Source organism: Carassius auratus, unplaced genomic scaffold (assembly GCF_003368295.1).
Source record: "Carassius auratus strain Wakin unplaced genomic scaffold, ASM336829v1 scaf_tig00011037, whole genome shotgun sequence".
In the NCBI taxonomy this organism is placed as follows: domain Eukaryota; kingdom Metazoa; phylum Chordata; class Actinopteri; order Cypriniformes; family Cyprinidae; genus Carassius; species Carassius auratus.
Window position 1 is genome coordinate 1 of NW_020524164.1, and position 17,508 is coordinate 17,508.

Genomic DNA, 17,508 nt, shown 5'->3' on the forward strand with positions numbered 1-17,508 from the left:
AGTCTCCAGTGTCACATGATCCTTCAGAAATCATTCTCATATGCGGATTTGCTGCTTGAGAATCATTTCTTATTATTATAGCAGTTAAACAGTTGTGCTGCTTAACATTTTTTGTTTTTCAGGGAAATTTCAGATGAATCCATTTTTGATGAATAAATTGCTCAAAAGAACAGCATTTTATTTAGAAATAGAAAGATTATAAATGTCTTCACTGTCACTTTTGATCAGTTTATTACAACCTTTTGTAACATTTGAAGGATGGTGTAGATGATAAATAAATTAAAATAAATATTATTTATTATAATATTTAAGGTTCTACGTTACTTTGAAACTACTGATGGTATTATTAATGTTGCATTAAATTAAGAAAATGATAAATACAGACATTTTCATTAATGATCTCAGACTTTTTGGACCTCATTGTGTATGGCTTGTAATATATCCAATCATTGTTCACTCTGTCTCTCAAGGACCTGCAATTTGCTCTTAAAATACAGCAGTACATCTGAAAGAAAATTTCAACAAAAGTTTGAATCACTAATTCAGTCGCTTTTCTGTGATGTCTCTCTCTTTCTTTATTTTTGTTCATTTTCGTTTATTTGTTTGACAATGCCATGATAACCTTTTTGTTTTCCTGCTTTTCTCAGCTGCTAACAGCAAATGGATTAAGAAACATCCCGAGTGTGGTTATAACCTGGTGAACTCTCCCCATCTGAAACCGGCCTGGGTCTTGGATAGAGCCCTGTGGCACATCACCTGTGCTATAGCTGATGGCAAATACGAAGACAGGGGTCTCCCAGCCCTAATCCAGAATCACGAACACCTCCATGTGAGTGAATCAGTACCTGTAGAACCCTTAAAACAGAATTCTTTATGAAGTATAAAGTGCTCTTATTTTTTTCAAGACAAACTCTTATGTGTTTTCACTAGGCCATTCGTGGAGTTCTCTGGCAGGATGTGTTTCCTAAGATTAAACTGTGGGAGTTCTTCCAAGTCAAAGTGGAACCGATGGTGGAGCAGTTCAGAGATTTACTCCAAAGTGGTGAGTTCCTGAGAGGTTCTCAGACACATACGTTAAGAGAAATTAAAATGTTAATGTGTTTAGTGGTTTGTGCACAGGAGCCAAACCTGATAGGAGCAAGACTGAGGGCAAGCAGCAACTGAAGATCATCCAGGACCCTCAGTACAGACGTTTTGGTAACACGGTGGACATGAACTCCGCTCTAGAAACCTTTGTGCCCCATGGGTCAGTATGCTGCTGTATGCATTGAGCATGTGTTCACTATAGTATGCTTATTATTCTTTATGCAATGAATTTATGGTGCTGAATGAAACATTAGTTTTATGTTGTTATAGCAACAGTCCTGGTGCCATTGAGGATTGCTGTAACTGGCTGAGGAGAAGACTGGAGGAACTCAATAATGAACAGTATCATGAAATTCGGCACCATCAGGAGCAGGTGAGTCTCTCTCTATTCCTTTACTTCTAATTTCTAGGGAATCCAATGCATTGATGTCATTTATTTCCCTTCAGGCTACTAACTGCATTGATGGAACTGTAAGCTATGACAGAATAGCTGACCACGGACCCAAGTTGGGCCCCGTCACCAGGAAACATCCTCTGGTTACTAGGTATCACGGTTCATTCCATCAGCCTCTTCTGAAGATTTTGCAATGTATTCATTTGTGTAATAAAGTTTGTTCGTTATGTATGCTATGATATCTAATGCTGTTTTGTCTATATACAGATATTTCACGTTCCCATTTGAGAGCGCAACTTTGGAGCAGGATCTGGAGCTGATTAACCAACCAGAAAAGTCATGTCACTTCCTGGCCCATAATGGCTGGGTCATGGGGGACGATCCCTTGAGGAACTTTGCAGAGCCAGGTTTACCAGTTTGCTTTTCTGATCCACATAAAAACATAGAGCTGGAATAACAACAGCTGTTCTTTCAGTGGCTAAAAACAAAGCATTTCACTTAATTGCATGTTTTGCTTACTAAAATTGCAGTTTGAAGATCTTTGAACATGTATAACTGTTCAAATGTTTGGGGTCAGTAAGATCTTTTTTTAAATAAATGACTTTTATTTAGCAAGGATGGCATTTATTTGATCAAAAGTGACAGTAGAGACATGAATAATATTGCAAATTAATTTGGACATGGACATTTTTTTAACTTTCAATTATTTAAATTACCCACAGAAATTTTAGGTAGCAGTTTTAAAGACTGATAATAATAAGACATGTTTCTTAAGTCGCAAATTAGCACATTAGAGTAATTTCTGAATGATCATGTGACACTGAAAACTGAAGTAATGGATGCTGGAAACAGGAATAAATTGCATTCACCGTTGTAACTGTTTTTATTGTTTTTTAAACAAATAAATGAAAACTTGTTGGGTAATATTATCAATCACAAACTTTTTCAGCTACAATATTGAAAACAACTCTTTAACCATATTTAAACCCAGTCCTCAGAAATCCACAGATTTTCTCCTAAAAATTGTGCAGATTATAGGCCTTCTTGTACAAATTAATAATGTCACAGTGGATTTCTATGAGAGCATTGATGTAATTCTGATTGTAAAACACAAGGTGATCAACACATTTACTCAACCCTGATCATTGGCATAACTTGCCAAGCCTTTTTTAGTAAGTTGAATCAAAAAAGTTGCTTTTCTTCTCCTTATTCTGGTTAGGGTCCAACGTCTACATCAGGAGGGAGCTGATCTGCTGGGATGACAGCGTTAAACTGCGGTATGGCAATGGCCCGAGGACTGCCCCTACCTGTGGGCCCACATGCAGAAATACACAGAGATCACGGCCAAGCACTTTGTGGGAGTGCGTCTGGACAACTGCCATTCAACTCCACTGCATGTGGCTGAGGTACCGTGACAGTGTTAAAAGATGGATTATTACTTTTGGCTAGATCACAGATGAATAACGTGTTTTGAGATTAACTATGTGTAAAAGATGAATATTAGACATAGGGGTGCAGGATGTTTTTTTATTTTCTTTATACATTTTTTTTATGACAGGTTCGTTAGTTACTGTCCTAGTTCGTACGATTTGGATAGTGATTGTTCCCCATCCACTGATTGACATCACAGGCTGTACTTCACTCACAAAAAAATATTAAGAGTGGCTTGTTCTCAATCCTTTGCTTGTTGGGACACCCTACGGTCTAGTGGACTTAATGGACACACAAAATTTTTTTAATTTGCTCAACATTTACTTACCCTCAAGCCATCCAAGATGAGTGATTTCATAATTCAGTTTTCTGCTTCGTCAAAACAAATTTGGAGAAATCTAACATTGCGTTCCTCTGCAGTGAATGGGTGCCGTCAGAATGAGATTTCAAACAGCTGCTAAAAACATCACAATCATACTAGTAATGCAATTCCTTTTCATTAAAAAAAGACTAATTGTGATAGAAAATGAATGTTTCTACATTTACAATTAAGAGTGACCTGTCATCAGAGGGGACTGTGTCAAAGTAATGTCCATATGGCTGAAATGTACAATTCTAAATCGGTAACAGCTGTTTATTGTTAAAGTTATTTTAACACGTATGTGTATAAGGGACTCAAATATCACCTAACAAAATCCTTTAGGATCAGTTCACAGTTTTTTAAGCCAGCAACCCCTCTGACTTTTAACTCATGTTGTGCTCTGCAGGCCATGTTGGCAGCAGCCAGATCAGTCAGACCCAATCTCTATGTGATAGCCGAGCTCTTTACAGGCAGCGAGCTGATTGACAATGTGTTTGTTAACCGGCTGGGAATAACTAGTCTTATCAGAGGTATTGAAGAGTCTTTTAGCATTACACTAACAATGTCTTTTTTGTTTGTCTTTCTTTTTGCAATGCATCACCTGTGATTCTCTCTCTGAACTATCTCTCCTAAATATATATGTCCAAAATCTTCATTTGAGGCATGACTCTCTCCCTTTCTGAACCCGTTTTTTCACACTCCATCTGACACACTAACAACCGTGGTTTGGTTTCCTCTTGGCTGCGTGTCTTGCCCTAACCCTGCTTGCTGCAGTTCATGCTGGATGCTGCCCGCACCCTCAGACCTGACCTGTACGTGATGGCCGAGCTCTTCACAGGCAGCGAGGAGCTGGATAATGTCTTTGTAACTAGATTAGGAATCTCTTCACTCATCAGAGGTATGGCCTTCTAATAATCCTGGTCTTGCATTGTGGCTGTTTTGTAATAATGTTTTTGTTACATGAGTGTATGACATGAAATCTAACTCCATCAAACACTTTGAATTGTTACACTATGATCATCAATCAAAAGTTTGGGGTCCATAAGATTTTTAAGTTTTGAAGAAATCTTTCAGGCTCATCAACACTGCATTTTTTTTTTTTTAAAAGAGGAATATTGTAAAATGTTTTATTGCTAATTTGGTGCTGAAGTAACATTTCTTATACAGCACTTATCAATCACTTATGATTTTTTTTCAGTATTCTTCAGTGAAGAGTGAGTTCAGAAGAACAGCATTTGTTTGAAATAGAAGTCTCCTGTAACATTATAAATGTATTTACTTTTGAAAAGTGTATAAAAGTATGAATTTATTTCCAAAATAAAAATCTTAATGACCTCAAACTTTTGAATGGTAGTTTAAGTGTACAGAAACTATTCTACCCAGTGTTCTTTAGCTTTGTCATTATTTACTCACCTCATGTTGTGCCAAATCTGTATGAGGTTTTTTTTTTTTTTTTTTTTTTTTTTGGGATTGGAGCTTTCAAGCATAAAAGATACAAGTGCACCATAAAACAAACCAGAAAAAATTACAAGTAGTCCATATTACATACACACAAAAAAATAGATTTGCTTGTGAAATGGTCCTAATTTGAAGTCATTTATTGAAAATCTTGACATCTAGCTCTGCTTGGTGCGGTCATGTGAAATGGCAATGTCCACTTCATGAAAAATCTTTTTTTTTTTAGTTGTTTAGATTTTTTCAATGAATCTATTGGTATGCTTAGCAAAACCAGTCCAAATGATTTGTTTACATATAATTTGAATTTTGAAAAACTGAAAGTCGTACAGGTTCGCAATTCTGTGAATGTGAGTGATAAATAGTGATAAAGTTTTCATTTTGGGGGGGAAATAAGTAGCTCGTATTAAAATGATTCCACTTCCGTACTTTGCATTGTGTTGTTCTTTGTGCTGTTGTAGAGGCGATGAGTGCAGGAGACAGTCATGAGGAGGGTAGGCTGGTATACCGGTATGGAGGGGAACCTGTGGGGGCTTTTCTTCAGCCCAGTCTCAGGCCTCTGGTGCCCAGCATTGCCCACGCCATGTTCCTGGACGTCACACATGATAATGAGTGCCCTATTCAGGTACAGTGTTTCAAACACATAATCCAGTATGTTGATGGAGTTCTTATTTTGATGTTTTGTGTTGTAGATCCGCTCTGTATATGATTCACTGCCCAGCTCTGCTATTGTTTCCATGGCCTGCTGTGCTACTGGTAGCACCAGAGGCTACGATGAGTTAGTACCCCACCAGGCAAGAGATTTAACTTCACACACACCCACAATTGAGTTCATTTTATGAGAACATCTTAAAAGTCCTTCTCTTTTGTATCTGCCATCAGATCTCAGTGGTATCAGAGGAGCGCTTCTATAGCAAATGGAATCCTCAGGCTAAGCCTTCATCCCCTGAAGAGGTCAACCTTCAGTCTGGGAATCATCGCTGGAAAGCTGGCCCTCAACCGGCTACACCAGGAACTGGCAACAAAAGGCTTCAACCAGGTAAATGCAAAGTCAGTCTGAGTGTAACCCCTCTCTCCCGGGTCCTTTCTGACGCTCCTCGCACTCGCTCCGAGTGGGGCTCGAACCCGGGTCTTCGGCATGGGAGGCAGACGCAATAACAAGGAGGCTAAATGGCTACAGTCACTAGTATCTGTCGCTAGTGCGTCACTTGAGATCGGGGAGGGAGGTTTTACCTGCACAGCACTACTCGCTGGCCTCTGTCACACTCACCCCCCTAAACCTCACTCCCATCCGGGTCACGGCACCAACTCTCCCCCGGGTCCTCTCTGACGCTCCTTGCACTCGCTCCGAGTGGGGCTCGAACCCAGGTCTTCGGCATGGGAGGCGGACACACTAACAGGGAGGCTAAATCACTACTCGCTGGCCTCCGTTACATGAGGTCCTCTGGTGGTCCACAGTAACAGTTATGCCACATACAGGTGCTGGTCATATAATTAGACTATCAAAAAAAAGTTGATTTATTTCACTAATTTCCATTCAAAAAGTGAAACTTGTATATTATATTCATTCATTACACACAGTATCGTGTGCATCAGAAAAACTGGGTGTGCCAAATTTATTGTCAGATTAATGTGCAAAAAAACTCTTTAAGTCTGCATATCACTTACATTACAAGAACAGACTGTGCTGATGTGTAAAACTATACTCCGACTCGCCACATAACACTAAACTATTAAAAATATAACTAAATTACACTCAGGATCACCAACAACATCGTCACTGCCTTTAATAGTGTCTGTAACCATGCAGCCTATAAATGAATGAAAATGCATATTGATGAGGTCTAAGTTTAAGAAAATGCTAGAAGTTAAACTTTAAAAAATTTGTATTTTCTTAGGTGTTTGTGGACCAAGTGGATGAGGACATTGTGGCGGTCACCCGTCATTGTCCCAGTACACACCAGTCAGTGGTGGCTGTGTGCCGCACTGCATTCAAGAACCCCAACACCATCGCTACTCAAACGAGGTTCCGTCAATGTGCATCCCAGGTGTGTCAAAGATTCGCTTCTCCTGATCAGAGTGGCTGATCCTTCTTCAGGTTTAACTCGATGAGATTCTGTTCTAGCATCTGCTTTTATTCTGTCTCGATTATGTGTCCTTGGACATCACGCCTGACTGGAAGCCAAACCCTGAAATCTCTCTGAAATCTCACAGGTAAGATAGAGGAAGGTGGTGCTGGAGGCACGTACCATGGAGAGGCAGGCCGGCTCCTACATAAAAGACGAGAGGAGCATTAATGGCATGCCCGGGTACACAGTGGAGATTAAAGAGCACATCCAGGTAACCTGAGACCGCTCTAATTATAACTGTCCAAAGCCAACACTATGGCCTCCGCTGAGAACACTCATTCACAAAACAGTAAAGCTCAACCCCTACCCTGCAGTTTAAGCACCACAGCCTACCTAGTTGTACATATCTGCCGGCCGGCGCTTGCATGGCTTTTTGATTGCCTGTACTGTCAACACTGCACGAGTAAATCTTATCTTTTGGTCTCAGAAGTTCCTTTGTTTGCATCTCTGTCTTTTCTCAGCTGAAGGACAGTAAGGTGGTGCGGCAGGCTGGGGTGACGTCTCGAGGGCGCAGTGAATATGTGCAGGAGATCGTGTTTGAGCAGCTGACACCTGGAAGTGTTATTGCTTTCAGGTTAGACTTCAAATTTTAGACTTTTTTTTTTTTTTTTTTTACAAAAAGCATCAAAAACTTGAAATGTGCTTATATCAACATGAACTGCATAGGAATAGGCTACTGACTTTTTTACGCAGGGATTGACATTAAATATTATTGGATAGTTGCCTTGATAGGACACACAATCTTTGACATCATCAACAAAAGATTGAAAGTGTTTTAAAAAGTGTGGGTTTTTTAAAACTAGTTTTAATATGCTCATGTTTATTTGTTAAAGCAATAGTATTGTTAAATATTACTACAACTTCAAATAACTTTTCCATTTGAATATATTTTAAAAGTTAATTTGTCAAAGCTGAATTTTCAAAAGTCATCTTCAGTGGAGCTTGTTTGTTCTGAAATGTATTTTAATATCTGGTGTTCAAGAAATGTCTTATTATTATCAATGTGGAAAACATTTGTCTAGCTTAATATTTTAATTGAAACAGTGTTGTTGGTTGTTTTTTTTTTTTCAGGATATTTGGTTAATAGAAATTCATCAGATATCCTGAATGAATAGAAATCTAAAAGAACAGTATTTATTTAAAAATAGAAAACGTTTGTAATATTATAGATTCTTTCCTGTCACTTGTGATCAATGTTATGTCTTTGTTGACTAAAAGTATTAATTACTTTTTAAAAAAACTTACTGACCACTGGTTTTGAACAGTAGTGTTAATTAAGTTGTTTTTAATCATACGTTTACGAAGTTTCTTTCTTTCTCAGGGTGAGTCTAGACCCCAAATCTCAGGAGCTGGTTGGTGTGTTAAGGCACCATCTCATTCAGTTCAATCCGCTGTATAAAGCAGGAAGTCAGACTGATCCAAACACACCGGACATACTGAAGAGTCCACTGACAGAGTGAGTTCACGCTTCATCCACATTTATGCTTTTCCACCATCATGGTGCTGGAGCCCTGTCTAGATCATATCTGCAAATTTCCACTGAAGCTAATGGACATCCCGATCCTGTTTTTGCTGTGCTTAAGAGCTGCTGCAGCCTTATAGTCTAGATCTCCTACATAGATTTACTTCATAGAACTGTACATTTATGTCTTTGGTCATTATTGAGGAGTTCTGAAGATGCTTTTTTGTGTTTCATCTCCACACCAGGATTATGTCTAAGATGACTCTGGCTGATATGAACGCTCTTCTGTTTCGCTGTGATGCAGAGGAGAAGGAAGACGGAGGGGGCTGCTACAACATCCCCGGCTGGAAGCCACTCAAATACGGTGGTCTGCAAGGTAGATGAAAGCTGAAGATGAAACTTGTATTCAACAGGAAAATATACAGCAGGGTTATATTTAGTGGTTTTAAAGGTGTCTTAAAGAAACCACACTGGCAAAAAATATGTTGTCATTTCATTCTCACAGGTCTGTTGTCAGTGATGGCAGACGTTCGACCTAAAAATGATCTTGGCCACCCATTCTGTGACAACCTAAGACAAGGGGATTGGATGATTGACTATGTGAGCAATAGACTGATATCACATGGGGGCACACTAGCTGAGGTAAATGAGTCAAGCGATCAAAATAAATACTGTATGTAGCTGATAATCTCAGGCTGTTAGCTGCGGTTAAAGTCTTTGGAAAGATCCAGAGTTACCCATTGCTACTCCTGTTCTTAAGTCCAGTAGGTAAATTTGTCACTAATGTGTCCTTAGGTGGGTCAGTGGTTCCAGGCTATGTTTGCCTACCTGAAGCACATCCCTCGCTACCTCATCCCCTGTTACTTTGATGCCATCCTGGTTGGGGCCTACACTACTGCACTTGATGTGACCTTTAAACAGATGTCGAGGTCAGTGTCTCAAGAGGACTGAGGCAGATCATCCTGGCATTTGTGTCTAATTCTGTCCTATCCAGTGATTGCTTCTAGGTCGAGGTCAAGGTTCCTTTATTAATACCTGAAGATTAATTTTTTTATGGAGAATAATCTATGATTATATAATCCTAAAAAAAGATATTTTCTCTTAAGCTAATTGGTTCTCACAAGCCAGTGGTTCAGCCAATCAATCTGTTATGTAGCAAGCTTTTTTTAATTTACTTTAAACCTGGTCTGTCTCAGTACTGTGTGCCATGTGAATTTCTTCAGCCCTCCTCCTCCCCAGCACCACCTGTCTAGATCTGCTTCTGGGTTCGATCTCCTTTAATTTGCAGTAGCATAACAAATCCTAGTCCCTGTAATTATTAGCATGTTCCAGCAGTAAGCATTCTCTCATTCCAACAACCTAGTCAGGGTCAATCTTACCTACACTGTTCTTTTCACTAAAATTCTGTTAAAATCTATTTTATTTTAAGTTGTCATTATTGAAAGTATACTCAAGTGTCTAATATAGCATTCCCTTATTGTGAGCATGTGCATGTGTTTGTGTTAGTTTTGTGCAGAATGGCTCAACTTTTGTGAAGCTGTTGGCTCTTGGATCGGTCCAAATGTGTGCCGTTGGACGTTTTCCAGCTCTTCCGCCTCTCTCACCAGCCCTGAGTGACGTGCCTTACCGTGTCAGTGAGATCACAATGCAGAAAGAGCAGTGCTGTGTTTCCTTGGCGGCAGGTGACTACTTAGTAACCCACAGAAAACTCTCAATATGTCAGAATGAAGTTCCACAAGTTGCTAGACTAAATGAATTGTTAAGTGTTGCTAGCCGAATAGCCAAAGTATCTAGGCTGCTTACACAGGATTGTAGGATTAAACTTAACAATGACCTGGTACAGCGATCTGTTCTTATTCTTGGTCTTGATGACTTCCTCATTCCACAGGCCTACCTCATTTCTCCGCTGGAATCTTCCGTTGTTGGGGAAGGGACACATTCATCGCCCTGCGAGGACTAATGCTGGTCACAGGCCGTCACTTGGAAGCCAGGTATCCATTTCAGTTCAGTTCATTACTACAATAATTATCCAAGACCAATATGCATAAGAATCCTTAGCAACATCTCAGTTTGATTTTAATTTAGGGAATCGCTATCATATTAAAAAATGGTTCTCAGAGCATATCAGTTTTTCATCAACCGTGCAGATGGACACATTTTTGGCAAGTTAAGGAGTAAGTTCTGCATACAGTATGCTTTTATAATTTATAATCTTAAAATATCAATATCAATCCATCTAGAATCATTTGAGAATTAGCTGTAATGCATTATTTTCCCCCTCTATGGAAGACCTTAGATTTGAGAAAAAGATCAAATCATTTTATTCTCGAATGTCTAAAGATAAGATTTCTCCCTCTTAGTTCTTTTCTTTCCTCTTTATCCTGCTTTACAGGAACATCATCCTGGCCTTCGCTGGCACACTGAGACATGGATTGATTCCCAACCTGCTGGGAGAGGGTGTAGGGGCCCGTTTTAATTGCCGTGATGCGGTGTGGTGGTGGCTGCAGTGCATTCAGGACTACTGTACCATGGTACCCAGCGGCACTGACATCCTCCAGTGCCCTGTGTCCAGGATGTACCCCACAGATGACTCTAAACCCCTGACAGCTGGCACTGTAGTGAGTACACCGCCAAAACACATTGTTCTGTTTCATGTTCTTACATTTCAGCTGAAGATCAATTATAAATATTAAGTAGATAGATATGTTCACTACCTGATTAGCTATGCATTTATGTCAAAATATACACACACACACAAAAAAAAAAAAAAAAAACGGTTTGTTTTCAAATATTCTATCCCGTCATTATATTTGCTTTGTGTGGTTTATGTGTAGCGCTTCAGAAATGTGACACAATTTCCAATAATGGAGATGCTCCCTAGTTTTGATGGTGCACTGTGAGACTTTTCAAGAAGCGAACATTCCAGTGCACCGGAAGGATTTGGTGATTGAGACAGCCCTTTAAATGGCCTGATCCGTGCCCTGACTACTGAACTAGGGAGCTGACTGAGACACACCCTTAGAAAACATTTCTGTCACATTTTATCAGTTTAGTGTTCTTGCTGACTAAAAGTATTAATTTCTTTAAAAAAATAAAACAATCAGTCGTAGTTATAATATATAATGCATTGTAAATGCAAATTTTGGTTTCACTTTTACCCAGATGTCACCTGTATTGTTTCGTTTCGGTCACAGGATCAGCTGCTGTATGAGGTCATTCATGAGGCCATGGAGCGCCACATGCAGGGTATAGAGTTCAGAGAGAGGAACGCCGGACCACAGATTGACTGCAACATGAGAGACGAAGGTACAGCCTTTTAAAAAAAAAAATGTTTTTTTAAAAGAGTCCTTTGAGAAAATGTTGAATCTGTTGTATTCTGAACCCTCTCAGGCTTCAACATTGTGGCTAAGGTGAACCCAGACACCGGCTTTGTGTATGGTGGAAATCGGTTCAACTGTGGGACCTGGATGGACAAAATGGGGGAGAGTGAGAGGGCCCGCAACAAAGGGATACCAGCTACACCCAGGCATACACTGAAATCTCTTTAATATATTCTATTTATAAGAGGCCATTTATAAGTGGATCTCTTTTCTCTGCCTCATTTTCTATGACTGTTGCCAATCAATATGACTCTTGTTTTCCTAATGCAGAGATGGATCAGCGGTGGAAATAGTGGGTCTATGCAAATCTGCCTTGCGTTGGCTGGTGGAGCTACATAAACAAGGACTCTTTCCTTACAATAGTGTGGCCATACACAAAGACGGTGAGCTCAGATGGACCTTACTAGTACTCATTACATTAGTTTGTTCCAAAACTTAGCGGGCTGACCTTCTACACAGCATTTTAAGGCATCATCAGACACTCTCCCAATCTGCAGGTTGTTTCAAAAGGTAGAAAGCAAAGTAATGCTGCCTTAAAATATAGCTGCCTAAGTAGACAGCAAGGAAGCTTTGGATCAACGCTAATATTGGTGATTTACTCCAAAGGCACAAATACAGAATCTCTGAATCACAAACATTTATGTTATATCTGTAGGCAAACAGCTCTCTATGTCCTATGAAGAATGGGACAGAAAAATCCAGCAGAACTTTGAGAAGATGTTCTATGTGTCCCATGACCCAAACGACCCCAATGAGAAGCATCCTGAGTTGGTTCATAAGAGGGGGATTTACAAAGACAGCTACGGAGCGTCCAGCCCCTGGTGTGACTACCAGCTCAGACCCAACTTTTCCATTGCCATGGTGGTGGTGAGGACTTAACGCATTAGTAATATGCACCTATAGGCGGCTACACTTTGCTTATTACACATGCAGGCATGCACAACAGCACACAAACCTTTTTTAAAAATGAAAAATTTTATTCCGCCATGTAAATAGTGAACCCTACATGACTCAAGTGCAACTGCCTTTACAGAGAATGGGAGATGAGACTCTGATTGGTTTATGGCACATTATGCCCAAAACACACCCATTACTCATTAAGAAAACAGGGACTACCCTTTTTGATCTTTTTTCCCCGTCCTTAAACTAGCAAAAGTGGATTCGGACATGCCCTTTGCACAATTGCGCAATGCGCTTTAGGCCATGTGCTTAAATTGTTAACATAGGCCCCCCAAGTCTGTGTTAAAACTGTTGACATGCATGTTTTTATATGATTAGAAAAAATATAAGTGAAAATCTATTTTTGGGAGCAAATCTATTGTTTCTGCATCACCTACCAGATGTGTGCTTCTATAGCTAAAATTACGCAGCCTCAAACATTCCATGAAAGTAGACAACTGAGAAAGGACATCACCCATATTCTTCTTTTTGTCCCTGTGAAATCATTCCAAGTAAAACAAACAAGTTTGTGTGGTCTCGCGGTCTGGTCTAATCACCTAGTGTGCGTGTCAAAGTTGAAACTGTCTTCATGTCTGTGGTCTCCCATGGATTTAAAATCAATTAAGATTTGAAAATCGTCTAATGTGTCCCAGGCCTAAATGAGTAAAAGCGTAATAGTTTGTATTTAGTATATTTCTAATGGTTTTCATTCCTAGGCTCCAGAGCTGTTTACTGTGGAGCACGCTTGGGAAGCACTGAACATTGCAGAAGAGAAACTTCTTGGACCTCTCGGGATGAAGACCTTAGACCCAGAGTGAGAATCCCAAAACTAATTCTGCTGCATTACCTGTAACATTCTTCCTACTTCCTGTGTGTGACTCATGATTTTCATTGTTTTAATAGTGACATGGTTTACTGTGGCGTTTATGACAATTCTCTGGACAATGACAACTACAACTTCGCCAGGGGCTTCAACTACCATCAAGGCCCTGTATGATGCATTTGTACTGCTTCATTGGAAAAATTTCAGCCTTTTTTGGTAGATTCCTAACCTTTATATTTATTTTCCCTAATCAGGAGTGGCTTTGGCCTATTGGTTACTTCCTGCGTGCAAAGATCAACTTTGCAAAGAAGCTTGGAAAAGACACATATGACAAAACAGTGTATTTGGTGAAGAATGTCCTCTCTCGCCATTATGTCCACATGGAACGGTAAACACTGGATGAACAATTGTTGCCCTCAGAACCAGTCAACCATATCATCTCTGACCATGAAATCCGGATCTAATATATCTGTCCTCTGTTCCTCAGGTCATCATGGAAGGGACTGCCGGAGCTCACTAATGAGAATGGCCAGTACTGCTCTTTTAGCTGTGAAACACAAGCCTGGTCTCTTGCCACCGTGCTCGAGGTTCTTCATGATCTGTGAGCAGAGATCATGCACCCTTTTCTTCCACAAGTGTTCCTGTGTAATCATGTTTGTGTGCTGTTTACTTAAATAGGTCTGAGGACACGTTACAACCCTGAACTCATAGCTAAAAGAGTGTAAAGTACAAAAAACTTCCCTTACTTTAGAATTAGTATGAGCTTTCCTTGTTCCCTTACTCATCCAGCTTATACTAGACTACTTGAGACTGTGAGTCTGCCCTTTATGTAGCTGAATTTAGGTACATTGTTAAAATGTTGATGTTGTTCTGCCAGAGTATTCAGAACGTGTCTAGAGTAATCTATAATTAGTTAATGTGTAGTGTCTGTCCTACTTCTTTGCACACAGATGTCTTTCACACTGATTTAAGGTTAGGATGCAACTTTTGAAACTCACCAAATGTTTTCGTTTGCATGTTTCAAAATGACTGAATAATTAGGAAAACTAAAAACGGATCAATGTGAAATAAAAAGAATGTTTAAAGACTGAGTATCTGGACAATGTTTTATTTTTATTAACTATAACTTCTTGTTTTTAATTCAGAAAGCGCAGACATTTTTGTTGACCATTATTTATTTTATTACTGTACATAATTCAAGTGTTCACATCCTCCACAGTTTATTCTATAAATGCAATAAAACTTTTATGATCAATTTTATTACTTTAAAAAAAAACATTCAGTGTTTTTTTCTTTAAAACTTAATACTGTCAAAGGTAAGATACAAAATAAAAGTAAAAGTGAGTGCAAAATTAGTGCATGGAGAATCACACTGAGCCACATCACACTCAAATGTCTGTTTTTATGGTTGGAGCTCTGTTTGGAAAAGAAAACAACATAAAACTACATTTAAGTGCCTGATTATGAGAAAATGGGAGCATGTCAATTAGAATACTCACTGGTAAAGAACTAGTGTGCAGAGAAGCAGCTGGTGGTTTTATTATTGTAGATGTGGTTTTGTTAGGTGATGGAGATGTGCTCAGAGTGGACTGATTGCCAATTGTCCCAACTGTAGAGAGGTTCACCATGTTCCCAAATGTCATACAGTAAGGGCTTTGAAATCATAGAGAATTTTGATCAAGTGTTTGATTAATGGTGACTCATCCTGCACCGCACAGATTTTTGTCCAATCAAATGCTCTCCAAAATGATAAAGTTCTTACCCCAATACCACCATGCTCACAGTTGTTATGTCTATTGGTTTTTCTTTGGTATGTTGAGTTCTTTTATATGTCCTGCCTGAAAATCCTTTGTCATAGAAAATAATTCTTTTTTTTTTCTTTTTCTTTTTTAAGTTTGGACTCATACACATTAGATCACTCACACCCATAGCAGCTATTGTAAATTAATGTTTTGTATCTGTATGAAGAATTTCATAGGTTTCAGGTTTCAGGCCCCACCATAGCACAGAAACTGCAGTTGTTAGAATTACAAATGACCTGCTTCTTGCGTCAGATCAAGGCTGCATTTCATTTCTAGTTTTACTTGAACTTAGTGCTGCGTTCGACACCATAGATCATGACATACTCATAGATCGATTACAAAACTATACAGGTATTCAAGGGCAGGCTCTAAGATGGTTTAGATCCTACCTGTCCTATCAATACCATTTTGTTTATTTAAATGGGGAGTCATCTCATTTATCACCAGTAAAATATGGAGTTCCACAAGGATCTGGATCTGTATTTATAATAGCTAATGCCTCCAGTAAAAAGGTCCATCCCCTGTCTGTTGTCCTCTTATATCAAATAAAAATGTCATTTTCGCTAAATATATCCTTAACATTTATCTTAAAAATTGTCCCAGAAGTCACAAAATCATGTGCTTATTGTAATTTAGAACGTGCATACTGTATTCCATGTCCTCACACAGGGCTATTAAAATATATTGTAATAATAAATACATAAAATCTAGTTTTAACAAATAGGTCTATAATATGTAAAATAAATGCACCATGCAGTTCAACTTTATAGTTATAAACTTGATGCTTGCTGTTAGGAAAAGTTCTTAATGCTTTATTTAAAAAAAAATGCTGCTTAAAGCTGCTGAAATTGACTGACTAGTTTACTGAACTGCTAAATGATGTGCTATATTACACGTTTCTACAAGGTGTTCAGTTCATGTTTATTTGTATAGAGCTTTTTACGATACAAATTGTTGCAAAGCAACTTTAAAGAAAATTAAGTTTCTACAATATTTAGTAGTAGCTTATCAGTGGTGACTGTCAGATTATGTGCATATGGCAGAAATGTATGGAAAAATAAATTGAAGATGTAATCAAATAGACTATGAAATATATTGAAAATTATATAATATTATTTATTATATAATATAATAAAAATTGACTATAGCAATACTTGGTAGTTCTGTATGTTGTTTCAGGGTTAGCATCATCTGAGGTCCTCTGAGGGGTCAGCATAATCTCTTTTCAGGTGTTCTGGATCCAGACTGAAGCTTGTGTAAATCCTAGTAACCACAGGATTTCAAAAACAGAGAAACAAATATTTAGACATAATTAGTGTAGCTGCTGTTCTAACCAAGTAAAATTAATTAGTTTAACCCAAGCTAAAGAATAATTAAATCGGATATAACTGCAGTCAAAGATTACGAGATGCATTATTTGAATGCTTGGCGAAAGAGATGTGTTTTTAATCTAGATTTAAACATGGAGAGTGTGTCTGAACCTCAAACATTATCAGGAAGGCTATTCCACAGTTTGGGAGCCAAATGCGAAAAAGCTCTACCTCCTTTACTTAATAGGTAGCCGTGCAGAGACTGTAAAATTGGGGTAATATGATTTTAGACTACCCGTAGCTTGTTTATTGAAGATGCAGGACAACCACCTAGCAGTGAATTACAATAGTCCAGTCTAGAGGTCATGAATGGATGAACTAGCTTTTCTGCATCAGAAACAGGTAACATGTTTCATAACTTGGCAATGTCTCTAAGATGGAAGAATTTTGTTTTTGTAACATGGGAAATATGATTTTCAAAAGACAAGTTGCTGTCTAATATCACACCCATATATTTGACAGTAGAAGTAACAGTATATCCGTCAATTTGCACATTGTAATCTACAAGATTCTGTGTACTGTTTTTTGGTCCAATAAGTAATATTTCTGTCTCATCCAAATTTAATAGGAGAAAATGATTGGTCATCCAGTCTTTTATATTTTTAACACACTCTGTTATCTTAGATAATTTAGAAGTTTCATCTGGTCTTGTTGAAATATAAAGTTGAGTTTCATCAGCATAACAGTGGAAACTAATCCCATATTTTCTAATTAAATTACCAAGGGGCAAAGTGTATACTGAAAATAGCAGAGGACCAAGGATAGATCCTTGTGGCACTCCATATTTTACTGGTGATAAATGAGATTACTTGCCATTTAAATAAACAAAGTGGTAGCGATCGGGTAGGTAGAATCTAATCATAGTCATCTTAAAGC

General features: G+C 38.6%; 1 pseudogene; it reads left to right on the plus strand.

Annotated features, from left to right (window-relative positions):
- The first annotated feature begins 613 nt into the window (after positions 1-613).
- Positions 614-14,552, plus strand: LOC113072939 (glycogen debranching enzyme-like; annotated as a pseudogene).
- Positions 14,553-17,508: the final 2,956 nt, after the last annotated feature.